The sequence below is a fragment of the Gorilla gorilla genome, chromosome 6 (genome assembly GCF_029281585.2).
Source record: "Gorilla gorilla gorilla isolate KB3781 chromosome 6, NHGRI_mGorGor1-v2.1_pri, whole genome shotgun sequence".
In the NCBI taxonomy this organism is placed as follows: domain Eukaryota; kingdom Metazoa; phylum Chordata; class Mammalia; order Primates; family Hominidae; genus Gorilla; species Gorilla gorilla.
This window is the reverse complement of record NC_073230.2, coordinates 82,650,888-82,662,516: the sequence shown is the minus strand read 5'-3', so window position 1 is coordinate 82,662,516 and position 11,629 is coordinate 82,650,888.

Sequence of the window (11,629 nt, the reverse complement as noted above, 5' to 3'; positions counted from 1 at the left end):
TACGAATAAGACATGGTTTCTGCCATCAAAGATGGCTGGTGGGAGAGAGAGATACACCCTTATTAAGTGCTTTGTGTTAGTTTATTCATAGCTATTGTTACATATGTCAAGGTAAGAGAGGACCAGAGCAGGACAGAGGCAATGGGTATTGAAGTTGAAGGGGTACATTTGATAAGAGAGTCGGTATTGAGAAGTTTAAATTTGTGAATTTGAAGGCTGCGTGGATGTGGCAGGTAAGGGAAATGAGGTATCTGGGAAGACTTGAGTGTAGGCAAATTTATTCATCCCAAGTCAAACTCTTGATCTCTCTCACGAAAACTATGACCCCCCCGGTTGCCCCGACCTCTCAGTGTTGGAACAAGCCACAACCTTGGAGTTATCCTTGGTGACTCCCCATTCATTATCCCATCTGTCCCACCACCACAGCTGTCATCTGTTCACCAGAACGTTCTTTTGGTTACACTCCATGTGACATCCTGAGGCTGTTGCTTCTCTCCAGCTTTTCTGTTACCATCCTGGTCCTGGCCACTGTCACCTAGTGGGCCACTATAATATGGCTTCCTAATGGATCTTCCTGCTACCTCTGTTGCCTCATTACTCTTCTATATAGCAGAATGATCTTTTGAAAATGTGAACCAGATCACATTATTCCCTAGTTAAAACCCCCCAAGGCTTCCCATCACACTTGGAATAAAATCCAAAAGAATTTTTCTAAACCAAAAGTAGTAAAAACAATTTTTTTTTTCTGACAGTCTCACTCTGTCACCCAGGCTGGAGTACAGTGGCGCGATCTCGGCTCACTGCAAGCGCCGCCTCCTAGGTTCAAGCGATTCTCCTGCCTCAGCCTCCAGAGTAGCTGGGATTACAGGCATGTGCCACCACGCCTGGCTAATTTTTGTATTTTTAGTAGAGACAGGGTTTCACGATGTTGGCCAGGCTGCTCTCGAACTCCTGACCTCAAATGATCCACCACCCCCCTTGGCCTCCCCAAGTGCTGGGATTACAGGTGTGAGCCATCGTGCCTAGCTAAAAACACTTAATCCAAAATTCTTACCATGGCCTGCAAGGTCCTGTGTAACCTGGCTTCGTCCCCCGTCTAAATGCTATGAATGTCAGATGGGCACCGTAAATGTGTGAAGGGTCAGTTACCTGGGTGTAAGGCAGTAGAAGGTGGGGACAGAAGTGAGCTGGAGGGCGGGCTTGTGTCCTGCCTGCAGGATCGGGGGTGGCTGCTACTTATTCAGGAATCCAGCAGAAATTGTCTGCTTCACAGAAGCTAGAAGTGAGCAACTTAAATAACTAAACACTATCTGGACCAAACAAAACACTAAGGTCGGCCCGATGCAGTCCACTACTCTCTTATTGGCAGCTTCTGGCTTACTGTTGAACCCACTGGAATGAGAGCACCACCGGGCAGACTCCTGGACCATCCCACTGTCAGCTCTGTGGTCCAGGCACAGTACCTGGGACAGTGTAAGCATTCAATGTGAAACTCAAGCCAGGGGCAAGCCACAGACCTCCCAGTATCTTCTCCACGCATCTTCCCACTCCCAGTCTCCATTGTGGTTTTGTATGTTCCTAACCACAGACTTTTGGCAATGCTGTGCACACAAGGCCTGAGGAGTATTTCCTTGGCAATTGTCAGAAGAATGAGACTAAAACACTTCCTTTGCGCACCTGTTCTTAGAAGCAGCTCTGGCATTACTCCCGTTGTGTATCCAGGACAGGAAGTGGCAGTAGAATGTTGAGTTACTGAAGTCAGATGTCTTCAGTTCCAGCTCCAGCTGGAGAGCAGATAGTAGGTCCGTTGACCTCTCTGAGCTTGTTTCCTCATCTGCAAAATGAGAATGAATCCTGTGCTACCCACCTTGCCATGTTGTGTTTCAGTGAGATGAGAAAACACTACCAAAAAGTCATTCCACAGACTTCTGAGGACAGAAAGTGCCCTCACTCAAGCTTCTCTTGTAACCACAGAGAAGGTGTCCGGATATTAACATAGAGCAGAGGCCACCAAGGTTTTTCTTTTTTTTAATAAAAAATCCTGCATGTGAAGGCAGTATTCATATCTTAATATTATAATTTCAACATCTGTGGGTGTGAAATTTTTCAAAATAAAAAGTTGGGGAAATATTTTAAATGGCGGTGTATAGCCTATTTTGGTGTTTTGTTTGTTTTAGAGTTGGGGTCTCACTCCTTCATCCAGACTGGAGTGTAGTGGTGCCATCATGGCTCACTGCAGCCTCGACTTCCTGGGCGCAAGTGATCTTCTCACCCCAGCCTCCCAAGTAGCTAGGATCACAGGCGCATGCCATCACACCTGTCTGTTTTGTGTAGAGATGGGGGTCTTACTGTGTTGCCCAGGCTGGGGCTTGCAGTCGTTTAAACCATGCAATACACAGATTAAGATGGTGGTGCCATCTCAACAGTGGCCTGCCACTTCCCAGGGAGTCTTCCTTCCTCAGTGCAGTCCACCCTCCTCCTGGCTACTTTCCTGGGGTTTGGTTGCAAGTGGGTCTTCCACCACCTGCATCCAACACTCGGGCGCATGAGGGAAACCAACTCTTTGCTTATCTGTGATAACTTGAAGCCCTGGATAGTGTCTTGCATATGGACATGTTTTCACAATTATAGCTACTCCAGTAAAGTCACATTTCAGAGACTGACAGCTTGGGAAAGGCACAAAAAGTTTTGTTACTGTGTTATCTACAATGAATGTGCAATTCCTATGTAATGTTCATTGCAGCAGTATTCAGAATAGCAAAGACATGGAATCAACCCAAATGCCCATCAATGATAGACTGGATAAAGAAAATGTGGTACATATACACCATGGAATACTATGCAGTCAGAAAAAGAACAAGACCATGTCCTTTGCAGGGACATGAATGGAGCTGGAGGTCATTATCCTTAGCAAACTAACCCAAGAACAGAAAACCAAACACTGCATGTTCTCACTTATAAGTGGGAGCTGAACAATGAGAACACATAGACACAGAGAGGAGGCAACACACACTGAGGCCTGTTGGGGGAGGGAGAACATCAGGAAGAATAGCTAATGCATGCTGGGCTTAATACCTAGGTGATGGGTTGATAGGTGCAGCAAATCACCATGGCACACATTTACCTATGTAACAAACCTGCACATCCTGCACATGGACCCTGGAACTTAAAATTCATTAATTAAATAACAGGTACTGGAAGTGGTAGCTCACACCAGTAATCCTGACACTTTGGGAGGCCGAGGCAGGGGCATTACTTGGAGCCAGGAGTTCAAGACCAGCCCGAGCAACATACTGAAACCCCTGTCTACACACACACACACACACAAACACACAAATTGGGGCATGGTGATGGACATTTGTAGTCCCAGCCTCTCTGGAAGCTGCAGTGGGAGGATTGCTTGAGCCCAGGAGTTCAAAGCTGCAATGAGCTATGATCACAGCCTGGACAACACGGTGAGACCCTGTCTCTCAGAAAAAATCAGTAACATGATATATTGAAAGCATTAACGATAGCCTCCCGTGACACATACTCTTTCACTTTCACTTCATAGCAGCTCTTGTGAAATAGCAATTATTATCCCCATTGGAAAAACCAAGGTTTGTGGAAGTTAAGTGGCAAGCAGGAATTCAACTCTGGGTCTGAGTACAGAGCTCGAGCTGGTTCCTAGTGTGACCCCATACAGCCTCTGACCTTGCCATCCAGAAAATAAGCTCCTTGAGGGCAGGGAGTTTATAGTGTTAGAAATTCATCTTGTATCTCTTTCTGTTGCACCCATGCAAGTGAGCACACAGTAGCCACTATTTCAATTTGTTGACTAATAAGACGAACCTGTATACTGATTGCCCAACAGCAAATGAGCTCACTTTGACCACCACTTGTGCATCCACCACGCAGTTGCATTGGCAGCAGAAATCATTCTATTACTTTCAAAAGCCACTGCATCTTGTGAGTTCATACACTTCAGTGTGATTCTTCCAGGGACTAATGGTTCCAAAGTGAGGAGATGATCAAAATTCCAAAACTGGGCTAGGCAGGGTGGCTCATGATTATAATTCCAGTGCTTTGGGAGGCCAAGGTGAGAGGATCGCTTGAGACTAGGAGTTTGAGACCATCTTGAGTAATGTGGTGAGACCCCATCTCTACAAAAAAATTTAAAATCAGCTGGGCATGGTGTCACACCTCTGTAGTCCCAGCTACTGGGCTACTTGAGAGACTGAGGCAGGGGGATCACTTGAGTCCAGGAGTTGGAGGCTGCAGTGAGCCATGATCATGCCACTGCACTCCAGCCTGAGCAACAGAGTGAGACTCCACCTCTTGAAAAAATACAAATAAAAGAGTGCCAGCTGGGCACGGTGGCTCATGGCTATAATCCTAGCACGTTGGGAGGCTGAGGCAGGAGGGTCACTTGAGTCCAGGAGACTCCATCTCAAAAAAATGAAAGAAAATAAACAAAAACCCTCCAGAGTTTGAGATCAGCTTGGGAAACAAGGAGACCCCATCTCTACAAAAAACACAAAAATTAGTCGGGCATATGGTGGCACAGCTACTCAGGAGGCTGAGATGGGAGGATTGCTTGAGACTCAGAGGTTGAGGCTGCAGTCATCGGCCCAACTTGGCTTCCCAAAGTGCTGGGATTATAGGCATGAGCCACCGTGCCCAGCCAGCTAGTAGGTTTGACAGCCCAGGTATCTTTCAGTTGCTTTTGGAGCCCAGAGGCAGGAAAAATATCAACCAAACAACAACCCCCAAAATGATAAAGTTGATGATGATGATACAGAAGGCGATAATTATGTTGGTAATAACTGTGTTGGTCTCTGGCCCTTGAGTCTTTATTTCACCCTAATAATGGCCTCTGCCCTGCATATTTTAGCCTTTTGTGATCTAGAACCTAGGGCATCTCTCTAGAATAAGAAGCAAAACTAACAGCAAACAAAAAAGAACCCAGGGCAAAAGTGAATTTCTTGATGTGCTGCACCCCAAATTTCCTCAACCCCACGTTAATTCACTGAGCGTGCCATGACTGCCAGGGACTTGCCCACAGTGGCAAAGATTGCTATGTTCCCCAACTCCACTTCTCGGTTTCCTAGGTACAAAGCTGGACTACATGTCCCAGGCTTCCCTGCAGTTAGGTGAGACCCTTTGATGACTTCAGACCAATGGAATGTGTGCAGAAGTGATCTGTTGAGTCTCTGGCTGCCTCTAAAAACCCTCCTGAGGGCTGCCTCTAAAAACCACGGTGGCTCACCCCTGTAATCCCAGCACTTTGGGAGGCTGAGGCGGGCAGATCACCTGAGGTCAGGAGTTTGAGACCAGCCTGGCCAACATGACAAAACCCCATCTCTACAAAAACATGAAAATTAGGTGGGCGTGGAGGTGCACGCCTGTAGTCCCAGCTACTTGGGAGGCTGAGGCAAGAGAATCCCTTCAACCCAGAACCCGGGAGGCAGAGATTGCAATGAGCCAGATTGTGCCACTGGACTCCAGCCTGGGTGTCAGAGAGAGACTCCATTTCAAAAAAATAAAATAAAATAAACAAACAAAAACCCTCCTGAGGCTCTCCATACTCTCTTTTCTGCCAGCTGGAAACAGAGGATTCTGTGTGGTTTACTGGGTAATCAAAAGCACTAGGTGGCTGGGCATGGTTGTTCATGCCTGTAATCCCATTTATGGCTGATTCCTACAATCTCAGCACTTTGGGAGACCAAGGCGAGAGGACTGCTTGAGGCCAAGAGTTCAAGACCAGGCTGGGTAACATAGTGAGACGCCCCCCCATCTCTAAAAAAAATTTAAAAATTAGCCAGGCATGTTAGCGCACACCTATAATCCCAGTTACTCAGGAGGCTGAGGCAGGAGGGTCACTTAAGCCCAGGAGTTCAAGGCTGCAGTGACCTATGATTGTGCCACTGAACTCCAGCCTGGGCAAGAGAGCAAGACTCCGTCTCTTAAACATATATATATATTTGTATATATGTACATATGTGTGTATATATATTCATATATGTATACATATACCATATGCTTTGTTTTTCCACTGGTGTGGACAGATTTCTATGATGTGGTAACAGAATAGTGATTCCCGGAAGATATCCACATCCTAATCCTTGGAACCCAGGAATTTGTCGGGTGATATGCCAACAGGGAATTACAGTAGCAGATGGAATTAAGGTTGCTAATCAGCTGGCTTTTTTGTGTTTTTTTTTTTTTTTTTTTTGAAACAGAGTCTCACTTTGTCTCCCAGGCTGGAGTGCAGTGCTGCGATCTCTGCTCACTGCAGCCTCCACCTCCCAGGTTCAAGTGATTCTCCTGCCTCAGTCTCCCTAGTAGCTGGGATTACAGGCACATGCCACCACACCTAACTAATTTTTGAATTTTTAGTAGAGATGGGGTTTCATCATGTTGGCCAGGCTGGTCTCGAACTCCTAACCTCAAATGATCCACCCTACCCTCAGTCTCCCAAAGTGCTGGGATTACAGGTGTGGGTCACCACGCCTGGCTAGAAAAATAAAATAGGATATTAAGTGGTTTTATTAGTCAGGGTTCTCTAAAGGGACACAACTAATAGGAGATATATATATATATATATGTAAAGGGGAGTTTATTAAGTATTAATTCACACAATCACAAGGTCCCAAAATAAGCCATCTGCAAACTAAGAAGCAAGGAGAGCCAGTCCAAGTCCCCAAACTGAAGAACTTGGTGTCCAGTGTTCAAGGGCAAGATGCATCTGGTATGGGAGTAAGATGTAGGCTGGGAGGCTAGGACAGTCTATTCACATTTTTTCTGCCTGCTTCATATTCCAGCTGCACTGGCAGCTAATTAGATGGTGCCCACCCAGATTAAGGGTGGGTCTACCTTTCCCAGCCCACTGACTCAAACATGAATCTCCTTTGGCAATACCCTCACAGACATACCTAGGATCAATACTTTGCATCCTTCAGCCCAATCAAGTTGACACTCAGTATTAACTATCATAGTGGTGATGACTGTTTTGGAGAGAAATAAATAGGGGAAGGAGGATATAGCGTGTGTGTGGGGATGGATACCGCAGTCTTAGATAGGGTGGGCGGAGAGGGCTGCATTGAGAAGATAACATTTGCTTTTTTGTTTTTTGAGACACAGTCTCACTCTTGCCAAACCAGGCTGGAGTGCAGTGGCGCAATCTCAGCTCACTGCAACCTCCGCCTCCCAGATTCGAGCGATTCTCCTGCCTCAGCCTCCCAAGTAGCTGGGGCCACAGGCATGCATCACCATGCCTGGCTAATTTGTGTATTTTTAGTAGAAATGGGGTTTCACCATGTTGGCCAGGATGGTCTCGACCTCATGAGGTCCTGACCTCGTGATCCACCCACCTTGGCCTTCCAAAGTGCTGGGATTACAGGCGTGAGCCACCGTGCCTGGCCGAGAAGATAACATTTGAATAAAGACCTTAAGGAGGTAACGGAGGGAGCCATGTAAATATATGGTTGATGGGTGCTGCAGTAGAGGAAGCTGAAGTGCAGAGACTTGAAGCAGGAGCTGGACTGTGCTTTCAGACGAGCAAGGAGGCCAGTGGATTTGGAGCAGAGACAGCACGGATAGAGTTGTAGGAGGTGAGGTCAGAGAATTAACAGGATGATGCCTGGGGATGGATGGGGCCTTGTCAGCCACTGTAGCTTGTACTCAAAGTGAGAAAGGAAGCTGAGCCCTTGAATGCAGGTCGCCCAATGCAGAGATCTGGGGTGGCTCCTCTGTATCCACCTCGGCATCTCATCTAGCACGAGCCTTTCACCTAGAAAATGACAAGATGTGATTTTTTTTTTATTTTTGAGATAGAATCTCGCTCTGTCACCCAAGCTGGCGTGCAGTGGCACAATCTCGGCTCACTGCAACCTCTGCCTCCTGGGTTAAAGTGATTCTCCTGCCTCAGCCTCCCTAGTAGCTGGGATTACAGGCGCGTGCCACCACACCCAGCTAATTTTTTGTATCTTTAGTAGAGACGGGGTTTCACCATATTGGCCAGGCTGGTCTCGAACTCCTGACCTTCTGATCCAACAGCCTCGGCCTCCCAAAGTGCTGGGATTACAGGTGTGAGCCACCGTGCCGGACCTGATGATGATGATGATGATGATTATTATTATTATTATTATTTTAAGAAAATGGTGTCAGGCCGGGTGTGGTGGCTCACGCCTGTAATCCCAGCACTTTGGGAGGCCGAGGTGGGTATATCACCTGAGGTCAGGAGCTCAAGGCAAGCCTGGCCAACATGGTGAAACTCCGTTTCTACTAAAAACACAAAAAATTAGCCGAGTGTGGTGGTGGGCACCTCTAGTCCCAGCTACTCAGGAGGCTGAAGCAGGAGAATCACTGGAACCCAGGAGGCGGAGGTTGCAGTGAGCCAAGATCGCACCACTGCACTCAAGCCTGGGAAACAAGAGCAAAACTCCGTCTTAAGGGAAAAAAAGAAAAGAGGCTGGGCGCAGTGGCTCATGCTTATAATCCCAGCATTTTGGGAAGTCGAGGCAGGCGGATCACCTGAGGTCGGGAGTTCGAGACCAGCCTGACCAACATGGAGAAACCCCGTCTCTACTAAAAATACAAAATTAGCCAGGCGTGGTGGCGCATGCCTGTAATCCCGGCTACTCAGGTGGCTGAGGCAGGAGAATGGCTTGAACCAGGGAGGCGGAGGTTGCAGTGAGCCGAGACTGCGCCATTGCACTCCAGCCTGGGTGACAAGAGCGAAACTCTGTCTAAAAAAGAAAGAAAAAGAAAAAAAAGGGTGTCAACAGAGAGCATTTGGGTAGGCTATGAGGAATAGGTGGTAGGTGCCCACTTTGATCACTCTCTTACACAGACCGAGCCCCAGTGGAAGATGAGGTGGGGAATGTAGGACCAGGTGGACAAATGTAGGGAGAAAACAAGGTTGGGGGGTCTCTGGGACTTTGCCCCAGGAAGACGACTGGCTGGGTGAGCTGGGGGAGACATGTGTGCAGGGAACCTGTGCAGCTGGGAGGAGCGCTGGGCTGTGGACGAGAAGGAAGCTACAGACAAGAAACCTCACGTGGGAGGATTTGGACAAGGGTGAGACAGACACAGGGGCTGTGTGCCTCAACCAGGGGGATCTATGGGCAGAACTGGAGAAGTCTCAAGGGCTGGCCTCTCTCTTGGCACGTATGTTCTGCCTTTCTACTGCTTTCTTCACCTTCACCTCAAGGACAAGGAGTGTGTCTTACTCAACTTCACATCACCTGCAGTGTCCACCGTGCTAGGGCGTACAGCAGGTGCTTAGGCAATCTGCGGTTATTTTGGATCGGCTGGGTCTGAACAACAGATGTGCCACCTTTGATCCCGTTATTTCTAGAATCATCTTTTCACTCCACATGCTGGTTCAGCTTTTGCACTCCTCAGTCAGGCAGAAGCTATTTCTGGCCCCCTTGCCAGTAAGATGACATATGCTTGCCCTATGTTGGTTGATCATGAAAGGCTGACTCATAATCAGAGGCTGTCTCAAGTTCAGGGCTAGCTAGGCATTTCTCTGGAGCACATGGAAATTAGTTTCTTTATAGGTGAGAACAGCCACTACCAATCTGCTTTCTGTCCCAAGCTGTGTCCTGAAATAGCTGCTACAGGACCCTCTCCGCATACTGCAAGCGTGGGTGACACCTGCCTGCAATTGGGTGGGGGCAAAGAGGACAAGAGCTTGCACTGGATTCAACATTCATGCAAACATTTATTGAGCATCTGTACCATCTGTGAACACTGCCCTGGGAGTAACAGCACCTACCCTATTTTTAGAGGTCAGCTTCAAGATTAAGGTTGTCATAACACCTCTTTTTTCTTTGCTGCAGACTAGGAATAAAAGCCATAGCATCTTACACCTCCCCTCCCCTACTTAAGCTGGCATTTATCAAATAGCATTTTATTTATTTGTTTAATTTATTTATTTTTTCCAAGGTGGAGTTTTGTTCTTGTTGCCCGGGCTGGAGTGCAATGGTGCGATCTTGGCTCACTGCAACCTCCACCTCCTGGGTTCAAGCGATTCTCCTGCCTCAGCTTTCCAAGCAGCTAATTCTGTATATTTAGTAGAGATGGGGTTTTGCCACGTTGGACAGGCTGATCTCAAACTCCTGACCTCAAATGATCCACCCACCTTGGCCTCCCAAAGTGCTGGGATTACAGGCGTGAGCCACCATGCTCCGCCTAGGCTAGCATTTATCAAATAGCATTTTAAATATGCTTTGGGAAGCTGGACCCAGTGACTCACGTCTGCAATCCCAGCACTGTGGGAGGCCGAGGAAGGAGGATCAATTGAGTCCAGGTGTTCAAGACCAACCTGGGCAACAAAGGAAGACCCTGTCTCTACCAAAAAAAAAAAAAAAAAAATGTCAGCGAGGCATGGTGGCCCTCGCCTGTGGTCTCAGCTACACAGGAGGCGCCTGTGGTCTCAGCTACACAGGAGGCTGAGGCAGAAGGATCACTTGAGCAAGGCCCTGTACCAAAAAATAAGTAAAAGTAAAAAATAAATATATATATATTTTTTGGTCTGAACGTTCTACTAAACTGGAAGCTCAGCCAGTCACAGTGGCTCATGCCTGTAATCCCAGCACTTTGTGAGGATCCCTTGAGACCAGGAGCTCAAGACCAGCCTGGACAACATAGTGAGATCCCCTCTCCACATGAATAAATAAACTGGGCCGGGTGCGGTGGCTCACGCCTGTAATCCCAGCACTTTGGGAGGCCGAGGCAGGTGGATCACGAGGTCAGGAGTTCAAGACCAGCCTGACCAACATGGTGAAACTCCATCTCCACTAAAAATAAAAAAATTAGCTGAGTGTGATGGCAGACGACTATAATCCCAGCTACTCGGGAGGCTGAGACAGAAAATTGCTTGAACCCGGGAGGCGGAGATTGTAGTGAGCCGAGATCACACCACTGTACTCCAGCCTGGGCAAAAGAGCGAGACTCCGTCTCAAAAAAAAGGCCAGGCGTGGTGGCTCACGCCTGTAATCCCAGCACTTTGAGAGGCCAAGGCGGGCAGATCACAAGGTCAGGAGTTCGAGACCAGCCTGACCAACATGATAAAACCCCGTTTCTGCTAAAATTACAAAAATTAGCTGGGCGTGGTGGCACGCGCCTGTAATCCCAGCTACTCAGGAGGCTGAGGCAGGAGAACCGCTTGAACCCGGGAGGCGGAGGTTGCAGTGAGCGGAGATCACACCACTGCACTCCAGCCTGAGTCACAGAGCGAGACTCCGTCTCAATAAATAAACAAACTGGAAGCTCTTTGAAACCAAAACCACGTATGTCTTCAGCTTTAGGTACAGAGTCTTGCACAAAATAGACATCTTTTTATCTATTTACTTTAGAGACGGGGTCTCGTTTAGAGATGGGGTCTCCATATGTTGCCCAGGCTGGAGTGCAGTGGCTATTCACAGGTGCGATCATATCATAGCTGACAGCAGCCTCAAATTCCTGGGGTCAAGTGATCCTCCCGCTTCAGCCTCCCAAATACTTGGGACTACTAGATACTCGAGAAAAGGCAAGAATGTGGTCTGAATGTTGAGAAAGCAGTTCATCTGGTAAAGAGAGGAGAGGATTCCAGGTGAGGAACAGGTGTGTGCAAAGGCCGGAAGACATCCTTAAGAAAGGC